Here is an 11262-nt window from a genome sequence, read left to right as displayed (position 1 = left end):
TAAATTTATTGGCTTTTCAAGTTACCTGAGATTTAGTTGGTGGTCATCTTTGCTCAATTTTTTTATTGTTGCTTTTTATTTTTCTCAGTCATTTGGAGGGATTCTTTACATATTCCAGATACCAAATCTCTTGTTGATTATATGCATTGAAAATATCCCAGGCTTTGGCTCATCTTTCACTTTTAGTGCCTTTAATTTACAGTAAAATTCCATTTTAATATAAAATTTGTCAGTACATTCCCCAGATTTGTGCTTTTTGAGTCATGCATAAGAAATCCTTATCTGAACCTAAGTCATAAAATATTCTTATGTACTTTCTTCTAAAAGTTTTATTTTTCATAGTTAGGTTTATAGCCAAATTGAAATTTATCTTTGTGGATAAGAATCTAATCTTATTTTATTTTTCAATATGAATATCCATTTTTCCCAGCACAATTTATTGAATAGTCCATTTTTCCCCTAAGTTTATAATGCCCATTGATGAATATACAGAGTTTGGGGGCTATCAGTTTTGTTCTACTGGCCTATTTGTTTCTATGTCAGTATCACAGTCTTAAATACTGTAACTTTAAAATAAATTTTGATTCTTTGTAGGTAAAGTGTTCTCTTTCTTTCTTCCTACCACTCATCCTTTAAAATTATCTATGGACTCTGTGAAACAAACTGAAGGTTTTAGAAGGGAGTGGGTAGGGGGATGAAAGAGCTTGGTGATGGGTTTTAAGGAGGGCACAGACTGCATGGAGCACTGGGTGTTATATGCAAGCAATGAATCATGAAACACTACATCAAAAACTAATGATGTACTGTATGGTGACTAACATAACACACCTCCACCCACACATAAATTATCTTATTCTTTAATTTTGCTCTTCTACATGAATTACCTTTTCAACTTTTTGAAATAAACAAGCAAGCAAATAAACAGCCCTGTTGGGATTTTTGATCAGAATTATAATGGATGGGGTTCCTGGGTGGCTCAGTGGGTTAAGCCTCTGCCTTCGGCTCAGGTTGTGATCCCAGGGTCCTGAGATCGAGCCCCACATCAGGCTCTCTGCTCAGTGAGGAGCCTGCTTCCCCCCTCTCTCTCCCTGCCTGCCTCTCTGCCTACTTGTGATCTCTGTTTGTCAAATAAATAAATAAAGTCTTAAAAAAAAAAAGAATTATAATGGATGTTCAAGGTCTGTTTGGGGAGAATGGAGATGTTTAAAAAGACAGTCTTCTTATTCATGAACATGGTATAGTCTCCATTTGTATAGAAAATTGTCAGTGAAGTTCTACAATTTCCTCCATAAAATTTTGCACATTTAAAAAATTGAATTCCTGAAAAAAAATGAATTCCTGGATTCTTTATAAAATTTAATATATACTAAATATGTATTTTAAAAAATTACTATAACTTATTTCTATTCTTTTTTTGTAGGCAATAGAATTCCCAGCCAATTTTTATTAATTGATCTTGAATCCAGCCACTGTGATGTTTTGTTTTCTTTTCTTTTCATCAGTCATCAGGATTCTTGGACTTTCTGTTAAGCAATCAATCATATCATATCATCTTTGTATAATGAGAGTTTTATTTCTTCTTTTTCTATCCTTATACTTTTGGATCTTTTTTGTTTAATAGAACTAGCATTAGGAAATATTATTACCTTTTTTCCACACATGCAATTTTAAAGTTTTACTTGAGATAAAGCCTACCTCATTAAGATGGAGGAAAAACCTTTTCTAAGATTTTGTAACAGCTCTCAATTATTTCCATTTAACTAATTAATTAAGACTCATTGGATATGCAGGCTACTGTGATAGCATCCTAACAGTATCTTTTTAAAGATTTTATTTATTTATTTATTTAAGAGAGAGCAAGTGTGGGGAGGGGCAGAGGGAGAGAGAGAATCTGCACTGAGCACAGCGCTTGATCTCACAACCCTGAGATCATGACCTGAACCAAAATCAAGAGTTGGATGCTTAACTGACTGAGCCATCCAGTAAAAAATATTCTTTTGCTTCTACTTTTGTCCCTATATAAACTTTTAAAAAGTGTAAATAATATCACATCACTCCCCTATCTAAAATTCCCCAGTGACATTTTGCTGTTGTTTTACAATAAAGTCCAAGCTCCTTCTAATGCATGATCTCCAGTCTCAGTGCTTACCACTTGGCCTAAGTCTTACCAAGGCTGGAGATTTTATCTCTATTAAGAATCTTCCTTGACCACTCTATGTAAAATACTTTCTTCATACTGTGCTGCCTGCCTTCCCCAGTTTCTCTTTAAAATATCACCCTGGGGGCGCCTGGGTGGCTCAGTGGGTTAAGCCGCTGCCTTCGGCTCAGGTCATGATCTCAGGGTCCTGGGATCGAGTCCCGCATCGGGCTCTCTGCTCAGCAGGGAGCCTGCTTCCCTCTCTCTCTCTCTCTCTCTCTCTGCCTGCCTCTCCGTCTACTTGTGATCTCTCTCTGTCAAATAAATAAATAAAATCTTAAAAAAAAATATCACCCTGTTTTTCATCCTAGCATATATCACATTCTGAAATTGTTAATTGCTTTCTTGCTTATTGTCATCTCCTTCACTAGAGTGTAAGCTCCATAAAGGCAGTCTTGTTCATGCTAGTATTCCCAGCACTTAGACTAATGCAGGGCACATAGCTGGTATTAACAAATGTTTGTTGAATGAGTAAACGTTAAAAAAAAAACAAACAGTTCTTTCTCCTCTTGTCCATAATTACCTCACATGTACACTCTCTATTTTCTGACTGCCTTGATTCTAAGGAAAAAAATTATCAGATGTTGGAAAATTTATCAAGGATAAGAGTAAAGATCAAAGTTTTCTAGACTTTAATTTGATACATATTTAATATATATTTAAAAATATGTATTTTTCTTCAAAATGTTAAGAAGATAAGCAAGTGTGTTCCTATTGGATGGGCAGCCTTTTCAGGTGAGGTTCTAGACTAACCTAGGTTTTCTGGGGGTTAACATGGCTTCTTAGCAGTAGAACAATACCCCTCACAGTAGTTCTATTGCCGTTCCATAGGTCCAGGCTTTTCTTTTTTTCTTTTTTTCTTTTTTTTTTTTTTTCTATGGATAATTGTAGGGTATGAGCCCTTGGTATCTAAACCCCAAGATTCCTCTTCTATGTCTTGTCCTCTCCTCCTACAGTCCTCCTCCAAGAAATTCCTCTACCCTCTATAGGCCCTCTTCTCAAATATTTTAATTTATTTCTCCACTAGAAAAGACTTGTCCTCAGAAAGATCATGAGTTTAGAATCCCACTCCTTCGCAACCTGAAACCTGTATACCTTATCTTCAGAAAGTCTAGTCTTTAAAAACATGGTGACGTTTATTCCCTCCCTGGAGACTTCTTATCCTGCTCCAAATGTACACTTGTTTCTACAGGGCAAGGATTGGAGAGATAATGCTGAGCCCTCTGCTGTGCTAATTAGCATGGAAAGAAAAGACACTCGGATTGTAGTGGAGGCTGGAACTAGAGAAAGTAACTCAACAGTGAGGTCTGAAAGCATTGTTCAATAAACTCACTGTGATCCAGGAATCTGTCTTATTATAAGTCAATAAATGGGGAACTGGTGATTCCAGAAAACAATAAATACTTAAAGTCAGGCAAATGTTTTTTATTATACCTATTCATGGAGAAGGTATTAAGTTTACTGCTAGAAGAGGTAAACAGCTGATGCGCCATCATCTATCATCCATATTCAACTAGTTCAGCAAGTCAGCCTCGTCCTCTTCCTCTCTTTATGCCCCTCATTCAGTCAGTAAACTCAGCTTATTATTATTATTAAGTATTGTTATTATTATTATTATTATAAACTTATTATTTTAGTTTTTAAGAAGTCCAGAAGCAGGTTGGCCCAAAGTTGTGAACTCAACAGCTCAAGAACATGACAAAACCTGAAATTATTTTCCTTCTTTCCCTTTTGCCATCCTTAATATGTTGGCTGGATCTTGTTGTTGGGCTTTTTTTTTTTTTTTTTTTTGATCATGGCTGCAGGATGGCTGCTACAGCTTTAAGCATTATATCCTTAAAAATCCACATCAAGGGCGCCTGGGTGGCTCAGTGGGTTAAGCCGCTGCCTTCAGCTCAGGTCATGATCTCAGGGTCCTGGGATCGAGTTCCGCATCGGGTTCTCTGCTCAGCAGAGATCCTGCTTCCCTCTCTCTCTCTCTGCCTGCCTCTCCATCTACTTGTGATCTCTCTCTGTCAAATAAATAAATAAAATCTTTAAAAAAAAATCCACATCAAGCAGCAGAAAAGATGAATTCCTGCTTCTGACCCTTCTAAAGTTGAGAAGAAATTTCCCAGAAGGCTACTAGCAAACATCTCATTATATCTAATTGGTCAGTGTTTTATGCTTAAAAAAGATCACTGACAAGAGAAATTGTATAATTATGACTAGTTTATAATGATCAACTTCACTCTCTGGAGCCAAAGAGGGATCCATTGGTTATTTTATACTTTCAAACACCTTAACAAAATTTGAATTCTATTAACAAGGAATAAAAGTCAGAAGAGCTGTTGAGTAGGCGATTCTAGTAGACACAGTTGGTGCCTCATTCTCCATGGGCCTCTTCTGAAGGACTCCTGCAGTTCCCTCACACACCCATGGCTTCCTATTTCATTTTGCTTAAGAGTATTCTCTATGGGAGCTTGCTCTATCAGGAGAAATCTTCAACTAAAGAAGACAGAAGGTGATGGGCAAATATGCCAGCTTCCCCTGGGGACATGTTGATGGAACATTTTCAAAGCATATTCCACACAGTTTCCCAGAGAGTCACCAGTAAGATGGAGCCCCACTTACCCGCAGTGGTAGTCCACAAATTCCTGCACCATTTATTGACTTTCCTCCCTTCAGTTTCTTACTTCCTCACAGTGCTTCCTGGGATCACACCCAAATCATTGTCTTATATTCTGCTTTTGTGCAAACTCAATTAAGTGTCTGCCTGTTACAGCACAGTCTCTTCTCTTCTGTGATGTCCTCCCTGGTCCCCAATACAATTATTATTCTTTTGTGTGGCTGCTACCTTGTATAACCCTCTAATACAGCACACATTGTTTTGTGTGTGTTTATTTCCTATTACACTCTGTGTTCCTTTTCTAGTCTTTGCTACACACCTATTGTCAAGTATAGTACTTGGCATGTAGTAGGTACTGACTGAAAGAAAATATTTTTGGAGCCAACTATGTGGTTTCTTTCTGGGGACTCCTATCAAAAAACAAAATGTCACAATCCTTTGAGTATCCCACTCACAGTTTGCATTACTTCCATTGCTCTCTGCTTCAATTCCTGCCTTAGAGGTTAAAACTCTGGATTTTTCCAGACTAGGAAGGTATTCATATGGGATAAATATGCTTTCTGTAAGTGAATATCCCTCAAGACATTTTTTTAACCTATGTTTCAGCATTCCCAATCTCTGAGACAGATCTTTTAACATAAACATTGCCTCACAGCTGGCAGATCATGTCCAGACCCACACTACACTCTAGCTCACTATGAAAGCCAATAATCCACTGGCCTAAAATATGGACAACAGGGCAGAGGGCTTCTCTGCTGCTGCTGCAACTAAATTTTATTTGAAAAAAACTCTAATTCTAGTGACATATTTAGTATATTCCCATTTTTTTACCTTAACTTTATTGCCACATCAGTAAAACAAACTGCCTTCAAGTACAGAAACTGAGAAGCTGGGAAATAAAAGTCACATGAACCGTGTAGTGATTGCTGAGCATCCGTCTTATCCTTGCTCTCTAAAAATTCAAAAAAATAAACAAAAAATAGTTACTGTTATCAATAAGACAGATGCCAGATCATGATGCAGAATGACAGTTTAAGAAGAAAAAACAGAAAACTTGAGACTTGGGGAGGAATAAGATTTTCAGGGCAATGTGAAGTTAGAGCAATGCTAACATAACTACTGACCTCATTAGCTTAGTATCACTGTATTAACAGCTGTTGTGGTGAGATTGGCTTCTTATACTGATAGCCAATTGGCATTTAGTTGAACACAGTAAACAGGAGCAATGGGAGTGGGGAGAAAGGGTGAGGCTGCATCAAGGGTCAGACAGAATAATCTGTGAGATGAACGTGGCTCAAATACTACATCTTGCAAATGCTGGACCTAAGTGCAAAAATAAACATGGTGCAATTGAGATTTCAGTCTATTAACAGAGGCAGATTTATTGTGGAACTAGTAATGAAGCTAGTAATGGGTATTAGAGTTCATTCATTCATACAGGTCCTTACGAAGGACCATTGCCCAAGGTGTATCTAGTGTTTTTCTTTCAACAAGTTCCCCTAAATTGTGTGAGCTCTCAGCTCTGAAAGACCTAAAATTCCCCTACCAGTTACATTTAATTTTTAAGTTCTCAAAAGATATCAGCCAACATTGTAGTGAAATACTGTTTGAAACAGTATGAAGGACTGCAATTCTGATAATCAAATAAATAAATAAGCCATGTCATATAAGTATTTATAACCCCTGATCAAGAGGTTTAAGATCTATTTCTTTAAAGATATTACACTGTAATTGAGGAATCAAGGCTTAGGCACATAAAAGTAATTATTGTAATTAAAAGTGAAAAAATGGGATGTATTCATCTAACAAGAATTTATTAGTTGTGAACTCTGGGCCAGGCACTTTACCAGATACTGGGTATCCAATAGTTAATAAAACAGATATGATCGGCTTTCATGAAGTCTACAGTAGGAAATAATTTTTAAAAATTTTTTTAAGATTTTATTTATTTATTTGACAGAGATCACAAGTAGGCAGAGAGGCAAGCAGAGAGAGTGAGAGGGAAGTAGGCTCCCTGCCGAGCAGAGAGCCCAATGCGGTACTCAATCCCAGGACCCTGCGATCATGACCTGAGCCGAAGGCAGCAGCTTAAACCACTCAGCCACCCAGGCGCCCCAGAAAGAAGTTTTTAAAAGGTAAATAAGTGAGTAAATAGAATCATTAAAACTTGTGAAAAGTTCTATAAAAGAAATTATCAGCTTGCCAAAACAGAGATTAAAGAAAAAAACCTCTTTCAGATTAGGCAGTCAGTGAAGGTTTATTTGAGAAGGTGACAAATCAAACGCAAGAGAACAATTAATATGAAAAGAGATGAAAGGAAATATGTTCTGGGCAGGCATGTAAAGATCTGAGGAAGGAAGTATCTTGGGTCGTCTTGAGCAACAGAAAGGAAGTCAGTGTGGTTGGGTACAGTAAGCAGCCAGAGACATGAGATGAGGCAAAAGACCCATGGTTCTTGTAGATGGAGACTTCTGAATATTTTCCATTTTATATTTCCTTCTTAACTTGGGAAGTAATGAGATTGGAAAACTGAATTTGCTCCTTAGAACATAGTAGTATAAGTAGCACAAAATCCAACCATTGTGTTCTAAGAGTTTATAAACTTTACAAAGCTTATAAAGTTATAAAATTTATAAAGTCACAATAGAGGAAGAAAAATTTAGTATGTGCTGTTTTATAAATTTCTTAAATTCCAATCTCTATTTTAAAAAAAGTATATATCCTTGCTGATTTATGTTTTTATTAAGTTAGAAAATGGTGAAAGCCTACCTTCCAGTGTTACACATAAGAAACATGGTAATTGGATACTAACACTATCATCCATCTGGGTTATAAAAGAATGGATAACATTGTACTCCTCGCCACCCTTGGAAGAAATTACCAACATGTTTGCAGACTTTAACTTTGGATGAATTTGATTGTATCTGAGGTGGAGGAGTGACATTAGAAACAGCAATTGCAACTGTCCTGACTTCTGAAATAAAGAAATCTTACCAGCTAAGGTCTGAGGAATTACGTGGGTAAATTTTTATTACTCGATATTGTTAGATAAAAATAACAAAGGGAATTTTGGTAAAAATCTGTTGGCTGATTTCTTTCTCTTGGAGTTCTGAATCCTCATTTCACCTCTTGATGAAAGAACTAATCAGTTAGGGCTTGACAAGGAAGAGGTAGACAGGGGCCTGCTCAGACCTGGTCCTGAAGCTAATGGCAGGGGGACTGGATTTTGACTTAAAGTCACTGAAAACCTGGGGCACCTAGGTGGCTCAGTTGGTTAAGTGTCTGACTCTTGATGTTGGCTCAGGTTATGATTTCAGAGTCTTGAGGTCAAGCCCTGCATCAGATTCTGCACTGGGCATACTTAAGATTGTCTCTCTCTTCCTCTGCCCCTCCTCACACCCACCCAAATAAATAAATAAAATAAAGTCAATGGAAAGCCACTGAAAAGTCTTACCTTGGAAAATCATTTGGTCCAGTTCATGTTTCAGGAAGCTCTATGTTTTAAGAAGTAGCACAGATAATGAATTCTATATTGGGAGATTAGTGTGTGCTCATGATAGAGAAGCAGACTTCTGAGTATAGATAAAATTGGAACTTTAAATGATGGGTGAAAATAGATCATCAGGGAGGAGAACAAGAAAGGCCATTAATAGTAAATTCAATGAAATGAGAAAAGGCTTTGAGGTTGGCTAGGGTGGGAGAAAGTAGGGAATATCCCCATCTGACTAAGGTATATTAAGTTCTAATCAAATTGTAATGGACTTTGCTGATCACACTGGGAACATTTAGGTCATAGGGAGACTAAAAATGCCATATGCATGATATAATGGAAGTTAAGCTTCAGAAACACAAATTTGGTGGAAATGTGAAGGGAGGATCCATTCAATAGTAAAAAAATTAAGTACAAACAACTAAATAAGAAAAACATAAGCAAAAAGAATAGTCTGAAATAATGCATACATTTCCTTTTTTACTTCTAGTTAAAACCTAGATAAGCTTGCCAACAGTTTTTTTGTCTTCAATCAGCAGGCCAGGGAGAAAAAGCGAGCAAGACCAAGATAATGCAGATAGAGCAAGGGTTAGCTACAGGACAGGTCCCAAGGGAGGGTGGCAAGAATAAAAAATCAGACTGAGCATGGCAACTTGGGCTTGGGTATGATTCAGTGATATTCAATGGGTCCTACATGGGATGTGGGGGATGGTGGCTGGTGTTCATGTATGTGTTGTTATAATCATTATTAGTGTTGTTACAGTCAGGTAAGTCATCCCAAGGGAGTGGGAAGGGAAGGGGAGGCACAAGGAAGAAGGGGGACTGGCAAGCTAGGTAATTTGTTAAAATCCATGATGGAAGTTAAGAATTTACCACAAGTCAGTCATAATACAAGTATCCAAGTTTGCATTTGGGGTATTCTCACTTCAAGTAGGTCCAATACTAATTAAATATCTCAACTATTAGGGAAAGGGGACACCTAACACTTGCAAGCCTTGGTTCCAGTGGTCTCAGGACCACTCAGAAGAAATCTGAGATTGCTTAATGTAGGGAGGTAGCGTGGTATAAAGAAAAAGAACTCAGGGGCCTGGACTCATAGCCTGGCTTCTCTCTGCCACTTGCTAGCTGGGTCACAAGTTATAAATCTCTCTGAACCTCACTTCTTTTTCCAAAATATGAGAATACAAATACCTAAATGGCATGGTTGTAATGACAATGTTTGTAAGAGTCCTTGATACAAAGAATGATTTGCTCAATGGAAGCTTTATTTTTTTTAATGATATCATTAACAAAATAGACTGGAACCTATATCAAATGTTACCTTGAAGGATAGTTATACAACCTGAAATATCTATTCATTTCTCCCTGAGATGATGAAGTCATAAGGATAAACATGAGTATTGTGTCTCTGCTTGCCGGGACATAAATGGGAATATACTGATGACAAATAATAAGGAACATCATGGTTTAGAATGTAGAGTGATTTCTTGGGGAGCATGATGTATATGTTCACCTCTGGAACTCTGATATCTCATAACATTTTAGTAAAGGCTGCTCAGAATCCAAGGAAAAACTGTTATAAGCACCAGCTCCTTACGACGACATTTGAAAAATGATACAGCATCAAATCACCTGCCAAATGGTGCAGGGGAAGAGGAAAAGTATTCCACATTAATGGATCTGCATACAGAAAAGCCCCGTATGCTTACAGTGAAGGGTCTTTAAAAAACTGACAAGCTGCTTTTGGGTATAACAAGAGTAAAACTTGTACAAAAGCAAAGTTACAATAGAAAAGAAATGGGTATTTAGCAAGTAGTGGAGCTACTGAAAGTTCCTGAAAAATAAAGCAGAATTACACAGGGGGAATATAATCCCACAGGAAAGAGAGGTGATTGTTTAAGGGCAAGCCTCTCCATGTGTTCTCCTAGAACCCATGCTTCCACCATTGGAGCACTTACATCCTAGAATAAAGTTAACCATCTGTCTATTTTCCCCCTAAATTCACAAGCTCCACAGCAAGAGGAAAGTCAGTCTAACTTGTTTATGATTCTTGGTATAATCCCCAGGGTCTAGAGCAGGGCTTGGCTCATGGTAGATGCTTAATAAAGACTTGATATTAAAGTATCAAGATATCATCATAGAAAATATCATAGAAAATACCATGGCAACCTGCATAGAAGATAAAGTGAATATAAGGAATTTTGCAGGGGAGAAAAAAGAAAGAAAAGAGGCAGTGTAGCATATAGACAGATATGTTTTTTAAAATGTCCTGATGCTTCATGTCTAAAAGTACAAAACCAATTTTTCCATCTGTGATCCTGATGAATAAGAGAAGAGATAAAGAAAAATTAACTCTAAGTTGTAGGTGAGTGTATATTAAACTTTAAAGGATGACCTTAGTGGATAGAAGTCAGATTCAAGGTCAACTAATGGTGAAAATAGTTGTCATTTTATTTCGCTTATGATTTAAAAAGGTAAATACCATTGGTTATTTTACATATATGATCCTGTCTTGGAATATTTTACACAAAAAAGAGAAAGAATCTCCCCATATAAAATTAAAATGTAAACAGGATCAGTAAAAACAATATGGTTGTCATGTCAGCACTGAAGAAGATACAACTCCAGGTGCAAAAGCCTCAGTGAACTTTGACAAATGTGACCCATGAGAGATGTAGGATGGTCTGGAGGTGTTGGAACTGGATGCACACATCTATGGCTCTGTGTTACAGCTGAATGATTTAAGAGACCCCAATGCTAGTGAATATCACAAGGAACCAGAAACTCCCTTGACAGTCATGTATACATGTGTAAAATAACAAAGATTTTGAATGCAAGTGTTTGTACTTCATCACTCACTCTGAAATCCTACCCAATCCATTCAGGCCCAGAGAAATGTGCAATTTTAGCAAAAATCAGTTCCCTCTCTTGAAACAAAATACTAATGTTACCACTGATGCACCCATT

At 37.1% G+C, this 11262-nt stretch overlaps 1 long non-coding RNA gene across 2 annotated transcripts in view; it reads right to left on the bottom strand.

The window, feature by feature from the left end:
* The window catches only part of LOC125099190 (uncharacterized), a 95903-nt gene that overhangs the window by 46836 nt on the left and 37805 nt on the right, over positions 1-11262 (bottom strand). The gene's annotated exons all lie outside the window — the stretch shown is intronic.

Source organism: Lutra lutra, chromosome 4 (genome assembly GCF_902655055.1).
Source record: "Lutra lutra chromosome 4, mLutLut1.2, whole genome shotgun sequence".
In the NCBI taxonomy this organism is placed as follows: Eukaryota; Metazoa; Chordata; class Mammalia; order Carnivora; family Mustelidae; genus Lutra; species Lutra lutra.
Note: the sequence above shows the minus strand (reverse complement) of the source record. Positions and strands in the feature narration are given on the sequence as shown.